The 21,244-nt window shown below is 37.1% G+C and overlaps 2 long non-coding RNA genes across 2 annotated transcripts in view; one reads left to right on the plus strand and one right to left on the minus strand.

The window, feature by feature from the left end:
* LOC134799485 (uncharacterized) overlaps window positions 1-21,244 on the plus strand; it is a 386,600-nt gene that overhangs the window by 310,288 nt on the left and 55,068 nt on the right. The window lies entirely within an intron of this gene.
* The window catches only part of LOC134799486 (uncharacterized), a 458,421-nt gene continuing 437,205 nt past the window's right edge, over window positions 29-21,244 (minus strand). Inside the window, exon 3 of the long non-coding RNA XR_010145418.1 lies at window positions 29-38. This is a non-coding gene — a long non-coding RNA (uncharacterized LOC134799486). The remainder of the gene's footprint in view (window positions 39-21,244) is intronic.

The raw sequence follows: 21,244 nt of genomic DNA on the forward strand, positions 1-21,244 counted from the left end.
TATTTATTTTTAAAGGCATTAAAATTAAGTCTAATCATCTTTTATCATCATTTTAAAAGTAACATAATAAAATCTTCTTACAGTTTGTCACAAATTGTTTTAATAGTCAGTTTGGTTTTTTATACTTAAATAACACAAATTATTATAGTTACTTACTCTGTTATAAAAACCAAACCTTATTAAAATATTTACCCACTTTCTACTTATTTTTTTTTTACAAAAAAATCTTAAAAATACTGAGATCATTTTAGTATTAAAAAATCTTACAAATCTTGAAGTTTTAACTCAATAATAATTCTCTAAAGTTTTCATCAGCAGCCATAAGTTAACAACAAAAAAGTCCCTTAACATATTTGAAATTTTAGTTTAGTGTTCTTAAATCTTACGCAAACAAAACCTAAACCTTTTAAAAGTTTTAAGGTTATTTATTTCTTAAAACAAGATATAAAATAACCAAACATAAAAAAATCTTCTTAGACTTAAACAGTGTTGTTTTCAGTCTTGCATTTTTTATTTTTCTAAATAACTCTTGTAATATACTAATATCACCTTAAAACTTTAATCAACAGCCATATTTTAAATTTCTTTTACGTAACTAATAATCTCTAACAACGTAAATGTAAAAGAAATTATTGCACGTATATATTTTTAATTAAATACTTTAAAGCGTTTTCCTCAGCCTCTTGATTTTTTTTTACTTTTCAGGTTTTTTGTATTTGTCACTTTTTCCGATAGCTTTTAGTATATCTTCCCTTTTTAAAAGGAATTTGTAAAAATCAATGCAGCTGTAATCTTGGAAATTGAATTTAATTTTAGTTACAGTCGAGATTGTTTCTACGCTTAGTAAATTTCTTTCTTTCGTCCATTATTGTGTAATTAATGAGAATACTCTCTCCACGTTGGCATTATGAGCCGGAATACAAAAAAAATACTGTGCTATTTTCAACAATTCCGAATATAAATTCGCATTAGGCGTTTTAAAAAATTGTACCCAAAGTTGATTTGAGTTTAAAAGCCTATCTTTTTCAGTTAGGTTTTGGCTAAAAGCCTTTAAATTCGCCCACTCATCAATTAATTTTGTGTCGTCAATATCGATGTTTTTGTCTTTTAAATAAAGAACAGTGTCTTCGATAAGAGTCCATTCAGTGTTGTTATTCATTTTCGCCAAACACATCCAGTCAAACTTCTCAAATTGTTTTAACGGTTTCATCCATTCTTCGATGTACGATTTCATTTCCTTGTAGAAATCCAGCGAACATTTTTTAAACTCTTTTTTCGTGTTTTCATCTTCTCTATTTATTATACTCTGAACATTCAACGGCACGAAACTTTCCTTAATTCGGTCATCTAAGCTTTTTGTGATTGATGCAAGTATGCTTCTGGTTTCAAGGACTGAATTATCACTTTTCTCTAATTTCTCTATTTTTGAGTGAACGGTGTGCATAATTGAGTGTATGAGAAACAAGTATGCCTCCGAGAGTGGATTTTCAAAAAACTGTTTTATTAAAACAGGTGGCCTTTCTAGGCCTTCAAAATAATCCTTTAATGGGCGGTAGAGCTTCAGAAGTCGCTCGATGGCTGGAAACAGGCTTAGCCATCGCGTCTTGGAATGATATAGAAGCTGTTTATATTCCACCTCAGCTGTGTCACAGAATTCTTTAAGAGCTTCGGTTCGTACTGTGTAAGTGGCAAAAAAATTATAAATTTTTAATATGATGGATTCAATGTCAATCGGCAGTAAATCACATCCGTGGTGCACTGCGTTGTTAATGACATGTGCAGAGCATCCCACACCGACCATGTTTGGGTTCACATTTTCTCTCAGCTTGTGGAAAACATTGTTGGTTCCATGTCGTTCCATTCCACCGAAATTTGTATTACAATTATCTCCAGAAAAAGCGATACATTTAGGCAAGAGATCATGCTGGCGAAGTTGTGTTATTATCAGTTCAGTAATTGTGTCAGATGTTTCGTTTTTCGTGTTTTCAATTTCGAGCACCTTTGTTGTGATTCCGTTTTTTTTTACGTCAAAATATTGAATAATCAACGGGAATAATTTTGTGCTTCCGTGATTACTAGCATCAGTAGCCACGCTGATGAATGGTACATCTTGTAAATCTCTCATAAGTTCATCAACCGACAACGGGCTAAGCACTCCGGTGGCTATTGCAGTTGCTTTTGTTCGATTACATGTAACTTTTTTCGCTGTGTCTGACCCCGAAAATATTTCGCGGTTCAGAGCACAAGTGCAGTCCAATGAGTTGAAAGACATATGATGGCTTACAGTATGGTAAACCAGCGCGCCTTCTGCTGCCGGAATTAGTAGGTCCTCCGCTGTCGATCTCACAAAATATGTTACTATATTTGAAGTACCTGCTTGATTTTTCAAATTTGTGTTGTGTTTTTGAGTTCTTAAATGCTCATTTATGTCTGTAACGCCCTTGTTTCCGATTGAAATACTCGTGGAACAAACGGTACAAAACACTTCCCAATCATATTTTCCTTTTTTTAACATCGGAAACTGGGTTTGTAAATCGTTGTTAAATATGCATTTACGCTTTGGCATTTTAGTATCCAGTCTGAAAAAGGATAAAGGAAACTTGCAGTAAAAATGTAAAATAAGAACTAAGTATAATAATAATTATAGCATTTACAATATTCAGATAAGCAGGGGGCAGGGCCGGCGGGGGTCACTCAACTGTACAGAATCATAACTGCGAGATATAATTAAATGCATATTGTAAAACAGAATACACACAAGCTCAAGTTTACTTACCATACGAACGCGCTTTAATGTAACGACGTCTGCACTCTTAACCGTCTTGCGACTCACTGCGGCGCGGCGAAGTCGAAGTGCGAATCGTGGCAACTGCGACGTGAGGGGTGGGGTGGGGGTAAGGGACGGTAGCGAGTCGGTTCGTCGGTTGATCGCGACGCGACGCGGCACGGCACGGCGGCCTTGTTGCGTCGCCCGGCGGCGGTCGAAGACTTGAAATTTTTAAACCCGGACTACAAATGAAACCCCGCCCGGACGCTCCCCGGACGCCCTCTAAACTAGGACAAATCCGGGGAAACCCGGACGGATGGCAACCCTATATGGAGTCGACATTTGCCATAAATGTAAACTCTTATTCATACTCATACTCATTTATTTAATTTATCTTAAAATGCCTTTAGAGCGGTCGGTCGTGTATATTGAAGTTCCAGTGGATTTCGTTTGATGAAGAATACTGTTGATATGTTTTAAAATAAATTTATGTTTCAATTGGGTGAGTTGTACTTCACAACTCAAGCACACTAGCAGATTTTTCATAGTCATATTGTAAATCGTTGTATGGCTCTATCCATGCCAAAATTGCAGCTATTTCTGGGTTAGGCATAATAATTAATTATGGAATAATCCACAACGTATTTACCACTTACAGATATAAATAACTACTACGTTTGCAATCACCAGTGATTGACATATGATAAATACTAATCAATTTTATCAGCGGTCAGTACCTACATGACATTAGGTCTTTCGCAGCGATGTAGTTTGTATAGTTGTATGTTAAAATAGTTGAAGTTATGAATTCATAATGTAATAATAAAATATTTTTATATATAATTCGACTAAGATAATATACACGACCGACCGCTCTAAAGGCATTTTAAGATAAATTAAATAAATGAGTATGAGTATGAATAAGAGTTTACATTTATGGCAAATGTCGACTCCATAGCTTGCTATTAGTCTTACCATGCGACAAAAACTCCGATGCCTGGTTATAACATAGGCGAAGTTCAAGCATCGTACAGTCGCCCTCATATACATCGGGGCGGTCAAAGTGTTCACAAATATCTGAACAAAGCCTGTAAAAACGTGTAAGTGCTTGTTCAGTTATTTCTGAGCATTTTGGCCGGTCCGATATATCTGATGGGACAACTGTACAAGACTGATACAGTGTGAGGAGGGAACCTCTCTTGAGCCGCAGATACCTTCCGAAAGTAACGCCATCTAGATAAACTTTTGAAAAATGCAACTTATTAAGAAAATAGTAGTGTAATATTTACTCGACTGTGTATGGTAAAATTAGCTCACGATATAGTTATGTATATTACCAGGCTAGTTATTTATTAAGGCTAAATTAAATTATGTATTTCAACATTTAATATTACTTTTGATCTTTAATGTTGCAAGCACTAGCAAGTAACACAAGTGTCATCATAAAATATTAAAATCTTGTAAATAAAATTTGTTGTCTATAAAAGCCTTTTTAATAACTCCTGTACATTTCAGAGAACTATACCCTAAATCAAAAAAATAATGCACGAAGAATGTAAGGCAAGTGAATGAATTGAAAACCACGATCTGTACCTGCCTCCCCTGCTGGACGGAAGGTATATACTGTATCAAGTATTATATTGATAGATAAACTATTTATTTGTTTGCTCAAATACACACATATAAACAAACAAAAAAATACAAACAAGTGCATACAAAAAATATTAATAAAAAATAGATAACAAAGGGGTTCAGACTCAGTAGTACGCTTCACTATTTCGTATGTATTTGTTGAGGTACTTAATGTAGGTATGTGTGTGTGTACTTTTACTATTTTTCCCATGACCACTTAACAGGGCATCACAGTCATTCTGACGGGCGGAAATTCTCGTGTCAAATAGACCCCCTTTCTTTTATAGTTCTTTTTAATATATAAATTGCGAATAATAAATACAACCGAAATATATTAAATAAATACAGGCGCCACCAGCCTGCAAAGTTTATTTACGAATGCAGCAACACGCGGCACCGCTGTTTAAAAAAAACAAAGGAGAAACTGCATATTCAACCATAAACACAACCATCCATCAAAATCAGAAAAGCGAACCGGACCAGCCACCAAAAGCGACAAAATATACGGAGCAGCTACCAACATAAATACGAATTTGAATAACGAAAAAGAAATATTCCGAGCAGGTATTACACTTTAGAAAATCTGAATTGGATTTGACATCGCAGTGCACCTAGCGTGCACCAATGCCTACACGATGTTTTTTTTAATGGGTAAGTTGAGGGTAGCTACCTGGGCCAGTGCTGCAATGTGAATATGGTCTTAGGAGGCCTTTCATAAGCTCAGAGGGCCTACCGTCAACATCGTAAAACGTTATCTGCTTCTCTGTCGCTCGAATATGTGACAGCGATATAGAGGATTAGAGGCAGACTGGCAGTTACAGATTTTGGAAAAAAGTATAGACAGCGACGCCTAAAGGCATTTATGCATTAGAGGGAGCAAGTGATATTGCTATCTCATTCTACCGCATGGCTGCGTCCCTTGGAGTGGCCGGCGATGGCCCATTGTGTACTGGGGCCTTTACGTATAAGCACTGTGTGTAATGTCAAATCAAATTAGATTTTGAAAGTTCGAATCGGTCCCGTGGCTAGCGCAAGTTTTTAATAACAGGTGCGCTACAAAGGCCGGACGTCTATGGCTCTGGCCACAGACAAAACATTCGTTATTGCAGTGTTCAGAAATGTTAGTGCTCGTGCCTCGTGTAGATCTAGATTAAATCTCGCGGAATGTGTGTGGCGGTTTAAATTACATAGAATTCGAGAAATATTTCAAAACTAGTCTTCATAATAGCCTGCGACTCCGTCTCTAGTCTTTTTGATTTTAAATTTCTTATTTATTGGGGTACCTACATATGGCTTAATGGTTCTCGATGTGCCCGAAATGGATTTTCGTACATTGTTGTCGGCCTAGGCCGGTGAAGTGCCCTTGTCTATATAGCTATTTGTTTTATAGGTTACTTGTATTTTATTGATAAGACAACACTAATCTCGGCTGGGAAAATGTCACTAAACCACCTCTCTTCGCTCGGCTTTTCACGCACTAAGCCATCAATGCCCTATTTCCCGGACTAAAAGTACCTCTTACCTAAATGTACTATTTATTTTTAACGAGGTGACACTGTTAGCTATTTAATACTAAGAGTGTATGGTAGTTGTGGGTACTGCACTGCGCAATATGCTGATTCCAATTCCCTTACAAAAACAAAATGGGCACCTAATGAGTGTAAACGAAATGCTGCCACAGCGTCCGACCGAAATGAAAGACCATTGAGGTTTAAATTGAATAGATACATTTAAAAGATAAGCAAACAAATAAGTGGAGAATGGGTATGAAAACGTCAGCGGCATTTTCGCGGGGCAACGAGAAAGCGCTTAATAATGAGACCGCCTATAAATAGGGTTGCCAACTACATATTGGAAAGGTCCGGATAAAATGACAGATTTTTGATGTAATATTGGTTTTTCTGTTGTCTCTATGTGGAGTGAGGTAGGTCGAACTGATGCTCTTCAAATTGTAGGGTAATGATTGCTTGTCAGATACAAAGATTCAAAAATTCTCGACAAGCCAGTAAAGTCCCGACGCCTGGCAACCCTGCCTATAAACGGCTGGGTTTCTTTTCAATTTGCATCCTCAGACCGTTGTCTATGCCTTTTACATGGACCGGCCGAACAATGGATGGACTATTTATTTTTACTTAAAATATTTATTCATCTATTACATCATGGTATAATAATATACTCCGCCTGGTACTCCATTCCCGTTTTTCCTAGGTCACCTAACTGACACGGGCCTACGTCATCATGCGACAGCGCTATATGATAATATGCGATAGCGCTATATATAGCGGCCATGTTGTTGTGACGTAGGCCCGTGTCACTCTGGGAATGGAAGACCATGTTTTATTAGACTATGTATTACATCTGACAAAGGTTCAAAAAATCCCAACAAGCCAGTAAAGTCCCGACGCCTGGCAACCCTGCCTATAAACGGCTGGGTTTCTTTTTATTTTGCATCCTCAGACCGTTGTCTATGCCTGTTACATGGAGCGGCCGAACAATGGATGGACTATTTATTCCACCCCCTCCTTCTCCGGGATTAAATTTTTTAAGTGTGGCCTTACTGGCAATGGGGTCCCTTGGTAAGTGTGAAAAATACAAGGTTTTGCCTTAGTTAGATAAATACTAACTTGTCATAGCTTTGTGTTTAATCGTTACAAGTTGTTGGTACTGAGATGTCGACTGTCTTACGCACCAAGCTATAATGAAAAATACAGTAAGTAGGTACCTATATACTAGTTTTAGTTCTATATCGTTCTGCTTTATTTATCTATCAGGTCACATAACTAACTATATGTAGGTACAAGTAGTTTAGACATTATAATCAAGATCTACCTATTTAATTGGTTAGATTAGGGCCTTCACAAACCTCATAATTGCATGAGGTTTGCGTCATTACATCGATACATTGCCGTCCACTTAGGTGCGACGAATTCGATCGATCGACCAAATGCAGCAATGTATCATAAATCGCTTGCGATAATCGACGATGTTTGTGGAGGGCCTTAGGACAGGTCTGACTTAAACATACAGCAATTAGATTAAGTATCAGTAACAATTTAATAATAATAATATTTAAATTAATAAAATGAAATAGGGTACCATTTTCCTATGCAATTGCTCTTGAAACCGCAGAGCACGATTATAACTACCAAGTACAATATCGAAGTTATTTATCACGAGGAATATCTCGCAGCTCTGCTGAAAACGTTGCATAAAGCTGGCTGCATTGAAAGCAAAAATTGCAAAGCGGAAAACTACCGACAGCAGACTCATTCCCACCGCTTACTAGCTACTCGTTTCAGACAGACTTTCAGACCATACAAAGGTTTCATTTCAAGTTTATGACGCATTGATTGACCAAAACACATCGTGATTCGAGAATCACGACATGATGTATTTGCGCACGACTGTGGGCCTGATCCTGATCTGCATATTTTACGTGTTTAGTTTCTCGACTCTGTTTCGCGACAAAGAACTGAAACCCTATTCATCGCCTTCTCATAGATTCGTGGTTTTTGTCCGACCGCGATTTTCACGTCCGGCCTTGGTCTCAAAGGGCCTACCGCGAACCACGTTCGACGTGTTGCCTATTTGTCGCACTTGTAAATTCGTACGTAAATGTGACAGGGAGCCAACACGTCGCGGTAGGCCCTCTGTTTTCTATAAAATGCTTCACTCTTCCCATACAAAATGCCATTGTACACAGCATGCAGATGCTCTGCTTTAACCGGAAACCAAGCTTGAGTCGAGCGTCTCTATTACTGTCACTCTTCCATATTTAAATGTCATTTTACTACTTGTCGACTGTCTAATTCCTGAATTAAGATTTCGTATACCAAACTGTATTTGGGTACTTTTAATGTATGGGCTCCCAACTCAACTATAATATTCATTTCGATACAGTTTAGTCAACTATAATGAAATTGACCAATCACAACTCACCGCGGTCAAGAGGACGAAACAAAACCATAGCTCAAATTAATTACTTATTTTAGGTTGTATTGTAGGAACAATTGCTTTATAAGTCAGAAGCGCGTATGTGACACCCTTAATATAGGAACATCCATAGAATACGAAAACCGTTTTGCGTTACTTGCTAGTCTCCATAGGCTACGGTGGCTAAAATCGAGAAAAAAACTGTTTAAAAATTGAATTTAGCAAGGAGCAAGTACCAGTACGGCTACCACCAGTTTTGACATTGACAGATTAACTCGCGTTTACGTAAATTACTTTCTATACATCTCGCTTGCACTAATATGCGAGTACGAGCGAGATGCATAGAAAGTAAGTTACTTAAACGTGAGTGAATATGTCAATGTTAAAACTGGTGGTAGTGCTTCTGGACTTCATGGGTTACGAGAAGGTGTCGTTTACCGGGCCGCGGCCGGGGAGCGTACGAGTATGAAGGTATCGCGGCTGCTCGTGCTCGCGTATCTTAGCTGTATACTTTTGGTTTGTTTACCTATAATAATATGATTCTACTAGTTTAAAGTATTATATTGTCAGAGTGCGGCGCGCTCATTCTTTCTTCCGTGATTTTAGTTAACTCGTAGAAAAAGTATTGTATGCAATAGTGATATACCTAATGAAGCTTTTCAATCTCGTACCTTACTTAGGCAATTGTATAAAATACTATTTTAATTCTATATTTATTACATTTTCTAATGTTAAATTACTTGAAATGTAAATAATGTAGGTACAGATATGAGCCAAATAAATAGCTTGTTATAAATGTTTTTTTTTTAAATAGTGCGACAGACAGACATTTAGCATTTCGTTCGCTACGGCGCAAACGATTGGCATCTTGGCTAGGCACCCAAATGTGCAAGTTGCGGAAAAACGGAAATTTCACAGGAAACAAGTGAAACTTACGAAATTTTCCATGTGGAAATTTCGCGATTTTTGAAACTTTCCGACGGCACATGAGCAAGCGTCGGTAAGCGATTGTAGTTACATTTCTGTATAGTCAGCAAAGGGCGGCGATCGTGGCGGAGCAACGTAATTTTAAAATAAAATGTAGGTGAAACAACGCGAACGTCAGGTGCTGGGCGTCGATTTGAATAATGTTACACTACAAAAATCGAAGTAGGTGATTTTTCTACTATGTTATATTTCTATGATGCGAAGAGTAAGCAGAATTGCTACCGTTAACAGTTGCAATATGTGCAATATTGTCACGGAGCTTTACGATTCCTGGCCGGAATACGAGAATATTGGAAACCGTAAAACAAGTGTCTGTCTGCTTTTCTATCAGATATAGTAAACTGCATACTATCGTATATGTACACTAATAGATAACTGATAATTCGTAAATCTTAATGCAAAGATAAATAAGGTCCACATTTGGTCTCCCAAAAGCGTTGCTGTTGGTACCAACAAAATGACGTTTTAACACTTTTAACCATTTGAAAGCTACACCTATCGTGCGCATCGGTATAACTATATCGGTAAAATACTTGGTATAACCTTAAATTGATAAATAAGATTTACTTTGTTAAACATTTAATATTGTTTTTTCTCATTGTGAAAACAGAAATACTTAGAATACTTAAATTCCTTTTGTTCAGCTCTTAGTAAATTAAGATTTTGTTTTGAGTGCAAGAAAATTCATTTGAAATTGCGTTGCATGCGGTGTATTGTGATGTAGAAAAATTGGTTCACAGCCAAAACTATGGGAAAATAAAATACAATGCGCAATTGCGATCTACTTATTCGTCCAAATTTGACACGACCTAAATAAAACAATAGTTATCGAGATATATGTAGGTACCTATATCCAAAAATTAACAACATAAACCAGAACGTCACCAGCCGATAAGAGTAATATAAAATGTTAAATATTTATGTCTAATATTCATACAGAAAAAAAAACTTTTTCCAAATATTATGCTCGTGGATTTCGCAGTTATTTGAACGAGTTTACTCACAAAAAACACACTTTCACGCCTTATGACTCAAAATATAGCGCAATTTTCCAGAAAAGTTCGGTAAATAAGTAGTTCTGAGGACTTCAGGAAACTTCGGTAAAAAATCTCGTTACCACCTTAGCACTTAACTTCGACGGTTGGCGAGTTAGTTACGTGGTGGTTTTCTTGCAGAATTTGGCTTAGTTTGAGACTAATTAGCTTAGGTAAGTCCAATGCGGGTAAGTGTGGTTGCGGGATATGTCTGGCTGGGCTTCACATTTATTAGAATTTATTGCGAGTTTATACATTTGCTACTTGCGTTTAGTGGCACATGTATGAAGTCCCAATAAACATTAATCTAATTTGTAAACGGGCCCGTAGCCACACTTATATTTTTAAATTTTTATTTATTTATTTATATGAGCCTAGAGTGGCCCACTGCTGGGCAAAGGCCTATCCTTCCTTTCCATTTTTTAATTACTGAACATAATATAAATAGTTGATATTCTTAAACTTGTAAGCCTCACTTTGTCTACGGTTTAATCTGATACAAATCTTGTATTGTTGATCGGCTAAATTCACCCGATTGAACTTTGTGTCTCGAACGCTACGCCGGGTAACTTGCCAGTTGCAAACTTTGAGCAACTTCTGCAAGTTTTCCTACCAAATACTTGGAATTTAGATGTGATTTTGACGTGGTTTAAAGTAAAATGTAACAAAACGTCTAAACAAAAAATAAGTTCCTTAAATTAACTCCATTAAAGGAGTTTGATTAAATCATTAAAACGATAAAAATACCTATATATAGTTAAATTTGTTATGTTTTTGAACAAGATATTTTTTGCCAAACATTTTGAGGAAATTAAATAACAGTTAGGTCATAAAACTCTTAATTAGTAGCACACTTATGTAACATTAGGTACCTACAAAAAGATATACTTTTACTCAATGTGCCAGCGATTCACTTGTTGATTTTTAATGAAACAATATATATGTGTCCTAATACCTAATCTAAATTAACTTATGTAGGGACAACTATCGTATTTAATTAGTTGTTTCTTTGCACAGTCATTTTGCCAGAGCGCGGAAAAGGCAATCCTTTTCATGTCATCTCTAAAATAAACGCTGCATGAACTCTCTTTTGTTTGTAAAATCCAATTCTAGTTTTAATAAAAGAACACAATCATTTCGGTTTGTAAAAACCCATTTTGCTTGTTAATTGCTTTGACTGGAACCTTGCAATTGGCAGTTCTCAGTCCTCCTGGAGTTCGTCAAACTCAAATCGATAGTCAAAAATGCATGCAATTTTGTGAGTAAAACCGTGAACTGGGTCACACGTACGGAACTGTATGTTGTAGTGGTTGTGTACTCCAATCGACGAGAGTGCACACTCGCGTGTCAATTATATATCATCGAACGTTTCGGCAGCTATCTTTGTGTCATGTCAATTATAACAAAATACACAAACCGAGATCATAATAGGATAGCTAACCTGTATGTACCTTTATACAATTTCTCACTGATTGCGACTCGATCAACAATTCTTATCCGGATTATGAAATGCCCTAATGTGGCTCGCAAAACCAAACTTTGTCTTGAAGATGTGGTCACACGATTACAATTAAATAAATACACTACGTTACACACAAATCAGTTTTGTAAATTAATCGGGAGGGCTGTTATGTAACTGCTGAAACGTTCGAGGATTTAAATGTACCTTCCAAAGTTTTTATTAATTTCTATAAAATAGATATCTTCAAGAATTATTCTTACAAAGTTGGCCAGCAAATTTTATTCAAAGGCCATGGACAAAGTTGTTTTCGTCGTGGCTGTTTGTACAGTGCTTGGTTTCAATTGATCGTATGGAGTTGTTTGTTACTCTTAGGGCCACTTGCACCATCCCACTAACCAGTGATTAACCGGTTAAACCTGGAGTTACCATGGTTACCAATACAATTTGACACTTGGTTAACGGTTTAACCGGTTAACCCCGGGTTAGTGGGACGGTGCAAGTGGCCCCTACTATAAGAAACTTAATAATTTTCTGAAAATATAAACATGATGTTATATAAACTCCACCGTTAATAGTCTGTTAAATATCATAATCGAAAACTTTGTAAATTGTTTCTTTGTAAGCTCTCTGGCCTCCACCCAAAGCCTTGTCGATTGGGGTACTCTGGTAGAGATGTAGTTGTAGCCGATAGCGCGCCCGGGACGGACATCGATTTTTATGTACACCTCCCTTTGATGATTTTACTCGGGAAAATATCGACCTGTTTTCTCGTAATAAGAGTTCAATTACTGCCGTTGTTATAGGGAATTATGAAATTATGGGGTATTTTATTAACGCCAGTTCAAGTTATCAATTACGTTTTCTATGAACTTAAAATAACGGTAGGTAATGTAGCAATATAGCAATAGGTCATATGTAGCCATATGACTACATATGAATATACAATTATACATATAAGGTAAAAGTACGCTTCACCGAACGCTTAAGACCTGGACGTACGTTTCTTTTTTTAATTAGTTCTGGTATTTTCATACGAATATGTACAATACTAAAATATAAACGTAGATAAATTTGTACTCATTTAAACATACCTATAAATTACTGTAATGATTGGACGTATGTTAAAAACATTTTTAAAGTATTTTTTTCAGTTTCCTTGATTTGTACCATTTACCGAACTAAGAAACGTGATTTACACATTATACCGAATAGGGAGGCCGCATTACCGAACTAGGAAATAATTGTATGAAAATATGGTGTTGAGTGGTGCTCAAACTTTAGTAGTTCGCTATTAAATTTTAACTTAAAACTTCGTTTCTAGCTTTAGAAAGATGGTAAGCGTGACGTGTCATTTTAGTGAAAAAATCTTTTTAAATGTTTTTTTTTAATTAAGCCTGTCGTTAAGCTACTTGGAGGCACTGTCATGTCATGCAACTCGTCAGTTATAATACAAAATTTTGTTTATTATTAGGTTTACACTAATCCATACTTGTAGGTAGGTATTCAATTTATGATATATAAAATATTATTGCTTTATTATCTCTTTATTCATCATCCTTCTTAGGCTAGGGTTTTTATAATATGAATATAAAAACACTTACAAAACAATAAAAATACATATAAACACATTATAAAAAACTTAACCTAGGGTGACTTGCTTTATTATTGTTATTATCTTATTGAGTTTTTTTGTCCATATTCCGAGACTATTATCAGGCGTCCAATAAGTAAGTCAAAAGTTTGAGAAGCGCTGGCATTTAAATAACGGTCACAAGAAATAAACATATAAATATCGACCTAGCCGTTACCGTAATAAGGATGATATTCTAATGAACGCCGAATAGAAACATGGCCAACGCAAAAATGAATTCGGTAGCAGATACCATGGGTACCATTCACCGAACGGCCGTTCGGTGAACGAAACATGGAAAATATGTGGAACCTATTTCGCTAACAGATTTTGAAAATAGTATTTATATCGTAATAAATATGGTATAACTACAAATCTATCATTAAATTTAATACTTGAATCCATTACAAAACCGTACATGTATAAAGTTATTGCTAATACTGACGTAAAATATCTTAAATTATTGTTTGATAATAGTCTTACCAAAAACCTTATTTTGATGCCAAAAAGTCATAAAACATGAACATTTCAAACGCAGTTTTATAATAATCTATATAGGTTATTGTTGTTCGGCAATTGCTCATAAAATTACAAATACATTAATTTATTTGTGAAATTAGGTAGTTAATCTAAATAGTTCGTAATCAACCAAAAGAAAAATAATTTCAAAAACGTACGCTTTTCCTGATTCCGGACGCTGTTCGATAATACCTTCCAATCAAATTGTTGCTGTACTCATCATCGAACTCACATCAAGCTTAAATTCTGATAACATGACTGCACTAAAATCATTAAATTTACTAAAATACACAAACTAATTAAGTAATCACACTGTAAAACCATACTTTGAAACACAGAAATAAATTTAAAAGGTTTTATGACCTTAAGAAATATACGTAACTTCTTACCGATTTCTTTAAGGTTGCCCATACAAAGTGCCAATCGGCTGCGACGGTGCGTTACGATCAGTTGCCACGTCCAAACTGCGGCACATAATGATCGACTCTGAGGCATAGTGGAAACGATAAGTATTTAACTTGTGGAAAAAAAATACGCAACTAAATATCAGCTGTAAGTAATCGACTTATAGCCTACAATAGAAGAAATTCGGTGATACGGACGGATACGGAGCGTTCGGTGGAGCGTACATTTACCTTACTAGGCTGGAATTGGAACGTAAAGTCGAATCGAAAAGACTTCTCAACGTAACTAAGAATGTATCTAAGTACCTAAATAATAACACATTTTATGTATTTCAGAGGATTCAGAAACTAGCTCGTGTTAGATCTATGTAACGTACATCGGGAGAACTTAGAAGGCAGGGTAATTTTGAAAATGGCAAATACTTATCTACTAAACTAGAACCACTTTCAATTGTAGCAACAGTAGGCAAGATGCCTTGGTAATAACTAATTAGCGTAAGTGCTGCTAAAGTATGAGTGCTTCTGGTTTTATAGATATTTGCCATTTTCAAAATGATTTAAGTATTTATATATTATATATATCGTTGTCTGAGTACCCACAACACAAGCCTTCTTGAGCTTACCGTGGGGCTTAGTCAATTTGTGTAAAGAATGTCCCTATAATATTTATTTATTTATTTATTTATTTATTTTATCCTGTTTTCGAAGTTACCCCAACGCACCTTACCTGCCTATTGCATGCAAATATACCACAAAAATTCTATTACGAGTAAGTTGTGATTTGTGATATAAAAGCGTCAGAAGATCGTTAGGTACAATTCTTTTGTTGCCTTCATACTTAGATTGAGTAACTGCCTACGCGTGATCTTTCTCATTTATAAGACGCATTATAGCTAAAATGTATATACATAATATATAGGAGGTTGAAAGAAATCCTAACAAAGAAATTACGAAGGAAAAGTGGATAAGATTTTCAACCGAAAGGCTAAGACTGGACGGTCTTGACGATTTGTACCTAAACGTTATCTAAACAAATTTTAAGGGTGTAGCAAGTGGAAATCGGTTGTGCCATTTTACCTCCGCATATTTAGGTTTTGTACAATAAGATTTGGATAAGTATAATTTTCGGTATTAGGCACTTCTCGGCTTTCTTCGGTAGGTAAATATTGGTAACTAATTCAGGCAAATATCGGGAAATACCGAAACTCATACCTTCGATAATCGTACTGTACCTACCTATTAAACTAATTACTACCACAAATTTAGACCATAGTGAACCGTACTAATTAGTAACATGATTATAATAACCATCTGAATGATGTTAGGTAGTATCTACGGATTACGACGCAGCGAGGCGGCCTCAGGTTAAACGCTGTGATCAACAAGTTACAAAATCTTACTTCAAGCCCTTTTGACCCCTGTCCCCTGTCCAATGGCCGCTCGAGGCAACAAGCCTTTCTGTGTAGGTACTTATCCGATCGCCCAGTGACCCTTAAACTTATCACGACGCTTCCACATCAATCTTTGCCAACTTGGGTTGCTGGCGCGCAACTGACATCAATAAATTTCCAAGCGCAAATATGCTACGGTGGTCGCTTGCCATCATGTAACTTAGGAAACTAAAGGATTTAGGGTCCGAAATTGCAGTTACGAGACGACAGAACGAAAATTGAGACTCAGAAGCAGTTGTTTTGTTTTTTAATTTAGAACTCTTTGTTACTCTAATTTAAGAACAGATTGTGAAATAAGTACAAAAATTTATATGCGGGCTCTCAGGAGGATAAAGCATATTTATTTTCTCGTCAAAACATTATTAGGTACCTACACGCTTTTTTTGGGCTGAGCGAAAGGAGGCTTATGTAATCCTGCCTCGATTATAAATCCTTTTACCGGCCAACAAAAGAATTTAATACGGCTCGTTCCCACCTAAATCTAAATATAATGTCGCCTACTTACTTTCTCAAAATCGTAACTCACTATACACATTTATTGCAAAAGTGACCCAATTGTGAACGGAACAAGGTACATACTAGGAGAGAAATATATGATGTTGTGGGAGTGAGTGGTCGAAATTCGCCATAACGAATGGAGTCGGATGCAGTGCACACTTGAGCCCAGTCGTTTATTCTCATTGCTTACCAAGCGTAGGTGAGCCGAAGGCTAGGACAGCCAGTGTACCTGTAATCGTGAGGCCCGTAATAATTATGTATAACTGGAGACCGTACTTACACCGGAGCTGTTCAAAATTAGACTCGCATCTCTTCTTTAGGCATTTGTAACACCACCCAAGCTCACTCCGCCGCGATTTTTACAAGGGCCCATTTACACATTTAATTAAATTCTCACTGTTTTAATTTGACTCGGTAACGCCGTGAAATTACTGCGTTCAAACCTAGCCGCGGACTGGATAGATGAATTAATCACGGGCAGAATAATTACTATATGCCGAGAACGCTGCACCGAGGAAGCTTCACTCTTGAAGATTTTCATTTGCCCAAGTTTCATAATTATTAAGTTGAAATTGCTTTTATACCACTCCAGTTTAAAGTATCTAGACATAATGTCTACCTATAGTTTCTTTTATCCGTTTCTTTTGTTCAGAAGATATAGGTCAATTATATAACCTCACCTATAAAGGTTCGGCCACATCGCTATCGCTACTCAAAATACTGTGACGTGACAATACGGAATCGCAGTGACATTGCTGCTCAGACAACGCTGACGGTGCAAAATCGCAGTGACATGCCATACACTTCACGATTTTATCGCATGCCCTCCAAGTACTCGTACCTAGAAGCATTCACGCACGGCAGCGGTGTGGAGGGTGGGCTATGTGATAAAATCGTGACGTTTACGGCGCGTCACTGCGATTCCGTACCGTCAGCGTTTTTCAGCAGCGGTGTGGTCGATCCTTTAAGGTTCCTAAAATATAAATCATCTGAAATGATATAAACACATACTTAAGAGACGCTAAGCTATTGCCACTTTGTATTGCACCAAAGTGCTAAACGAAATAGGAAAATGCCTTAATGTCGTCCAAAAAGCGAGTGCAAACCGAGTTGCCGAGTGTGTGTGACAGTGAACCCAGTCGAGCGAGCATTTTGGACCGAAAAAAACAATCGAAAATTGACGCAACTGTTTTAAAGCGAAATTAAATTGCCGGGAATTTACTTCGCTGGCACAAAATATGGCGCACGGTTTTTTAGGTCACACTTTTTCGTACGTGCTCTCGTATAGGCGAAAATAGTTTCAAAAAGTAATGAAAGTCAACTTTTAATAGTGCGAAATCAGAAGCTGTAATAAAGTTTAATGTAATAAACAATCCAATTGTTACTGCGCTACAAAAGGTAAAAAAAACTATCTACTTGTTTTGAATACAGTGGTACCTATAATTATAGGTACTTAGTATTTTCTGCAGCTTTACCTACCAAACATATTTCGCTTGTTATCTTTGTGAGGATTGAAGGAAGCATATTCTTATAACTATATATTATATAATCTATCTGTTTCTTTTCAAAATACCTTTTTATAAGAGTACTCTTCCAACATATTCAAAATAAGAAAAGAAAAACTTTAATTCTAAATATATATTCACGCCAAACTACGTTCATTGCCTCATCTCCCTGAAACCTCTTACGAGATACGTGAATAGCATTGCTTGGAATTTAGATATCCACTGAACACAGGCTCTGATATATGATATCGAGCCGCCAGCGCGGAGGCATGTTATCGCGATGTATACCTCGCTGATTAGTGGTTACCCGACGCTGGAAGCAATTCACACGCAAAAATATTGAATGCTCGTAGGTCTGGGTCCGGGGGCCGCCCCCCCACAGTCCATTAAACCCCCCAGGCGCGTTTATTCGCCGGAATAGTGTGCAATAAAACGCGAGCTCGGCCACCGGCCGCAGCAAAAAATACACCCTAAAATTATTCTTTTGAACTAGCCTAGCGTACGGTGGCTATAGCGAGTGCCGCAGCGAACATATCGCTGCATTCGACGTGGGAGAGGAATAATTTCACAGTGAAGTTTATAGACGGCCTGGTCATTATGCTACTGGTTTTTTGGAGTGTCTTTTTGCGAATGTATGTATCGATTCTGTGTGGTCGGTCGTACGTAAGAATATACTAGTATATTTTCGTGCCTGTATTCCCAACGGGATTTAGCTTTATGCAATCGAACAAAAAACGCAGTATCTCCGGTGTTAAACCATAAATGGCTTGAAATATCCAAAGATGATGATATTTTACTCGTAGTAGCAGGATCATACATGTGATGATTACAATATCAGCAGATAACTTTACTATATCTTTGAAAATTACTTTCCAACAATATCCTAAAACGCTCAAGAGCAATCAAATTCGGGTGACTTTGTATGGAACTTTTTATCATCACCACAATCATATTTTTTGTTATAATAAAAAATACGTGTCAAAGTCTTATTTGCGCTTAAAAGAGAAAAAATATATTTGAATAAAATATTATATAAGAGCGTCAAAAATGTGTACCTATCAAATAAAATAGGTAGCCGTAAAAGGGTTAAACTACATAGTTATCTTCTTCCATAGTATTTAGAAGGCCTTCAAAACTCTTAAGATATAAATACATAAATAAAATTACCTTTTATTCGCATTCGCATTAAAAATAGATTTAAGTTCAATTCAAAAACAAGATACGATTGAATCTGTAGTTGTATAAAAGCGAACCTCACGTACCTACGAGTATGTTGGTGACACAAGGTAGCATTATCAAATATCCCCTCCAACAAAGCTGTGACATAATCTTTCCAATATTTCACTGCACATTCTGCAACAACATTTTAAAGTATAATCTAATCTATTGCATGTCGGACAGGAGTCAAGATTACAGCAGAAATATTAAGCTTCGTAAAGAATAAGGTGTCGCATAAACCGAGACGGGGTCCGCAGGGAAATGAAATTGCAAAATATGTCTCGAGAAATGTGTCTCTAGCAGATCTATTCCAGGTTAACTATTCAGTGAACATTCTGTGCTCGACTGTGAGGTCCTTTCTAGAATATTACGAAACTGAGACATGACAACTGTGCGTTGTCGGAGGTCAGTATTAAAGTGGATGTGTAAGGCGATGCGTTTGCAAAATAAAAGGTAGCTGTTGATATTGTTAGGTCTTTGACGGGACGAAATCTTGGAGCTTTAGAAAATTCTCACAAAGTTGATGCTAAGCTGTTATCAGAATAGATGTGCAACGAGGATTTTTAATGGAACTGTGCAAGCGGTTGAAAAGTTTTACTTAGTTCGATGCACAATTATTGCGTTGTTATTTATGCAACTAAATTGTGTGTTATTTTGTGTTACATAACAAGAAAGATGTGACATAAAAAGTGAAATTAAATATATGAAGTTTTATAAGAATATAAACTTATAGACGGAGAGCTCTACGGAAATAGGTTTGCAATTTATAGAGTAACGAAATCCCTCTAGTTAGTGTGCCATACTATCATAATTAATTCGGGCGCCTGGCAGCTGTTCACCGGTGGGTGTGAGAAGTGTCAAATAAATTGAAGGTGTACAATTTATAGAGCTCTGAGTTTGGTGTGATATAATAGCTAATTATGTATTTAATTCGAATATACCATTGCCAGGCGTTTTAAAAAGTGCCAAGTCATCTCATTTACTGGGTCAAATTTTATCGTGTTTCGTTACCCAAAGGGTGGAAACGGGACCTTATTACTATAAGGTCCCGTTTTCGGTCCCCTCTACAAATTGACCTTCAACTGTTTTTACAACCCCTTTGTTGCCCAACCACTGTCACACCCACCGCTGAAGAGCTGCCAGGCACCCGGATTAATTAATAATGATAGTATGGCACACTAACTAGAGGGATTTCGTTGATCTATAAATTGCAAACCTATTTCCGTAGCTAGCTCAGACCATTAGGTATAGTAATTGCTGTTAGATGCTTAATTTTACGGATACATTACTCAACAAAGTAATGCAAAAGTCATCGTCATCATCATCATATCAGCCAGAGGGCGTCCACTGCTGGACATAGGCCTCCCCCAAAGAGTGCCACAATGACCGATCTTGCGCCACCCGCATCCAGCGGACTCCCGCGACCTTTACCAGGTCGTCAGTCCACCTTGTGGGGGGGGGTCTACCCACGTTGCGCCTTCCGGTACGTAGTCGCCACTCGAGAACCTTTCCGCCCCAACGGCCATCGGTTGAAATCGGTTCTACGGGCAATATGCCCCGCCCACTGCCACTTAAGTTTAGCGATTCGGAGGGCTACATCGGTTACTTTGGTTCTGCTGCGGATGGCCTCATTTCTGATGCGATCACGCAGATAGACTCCAAGCATATCCCTCTCCATTGCCCTTTGGGTGACTTTGAGCCTTCTTATGAGGCACACAGTAAGCGGCCACGTTTCAGTTCCATATGTCATCACTGGCAACACACACTGGTCGAAGACTTTCGTCTTGAGACACTGCGGAATATTGGACAAAAAGATGTGCCGTAGCTTCCCAAACGCTGCCCAACCGAGTCGGATTCGTAGATTAACCTCTTTCTCGAAGTTGGACCTACCTAACTGGACAGTCAATGCAAAAGTAAATAAGTTTAATAGACTTTGTTGTGACAGTTGTTATAATTATACTAGTATGTTGTAAAATGTATTCATAAATAAAAGTCAGGCTAGGGGCAGGTACAAACGCAGGTCCATTGAGGATAAAGGAGCGCAATAATTGCTGGTTCCAATACCAACCAACCGTCCGTCCGTTTTTCCAACTAACTGTCAAAGCAATTTAATTTGTAAAATGATTTCCATTTAGTGCCTGTTCTTATAGGGCTGTAACAAATTATTTCAGTTGCCTAAGCATAATAACTCTCCTGGCTTTTGG

The sequence above is a fragment of the Cydia splendana genome, chromosome 18, assembly GCF_910591565.1.
Source record: "Cydia splendana chromosome 18, ilCydSple1.2, whole genome shotgun sequence".
NCBI lineage: Eukaryota > Metazoa > Arthropoda > Insecta > Lepidoptera > Tortricidae > Cydia > Cydia splendana.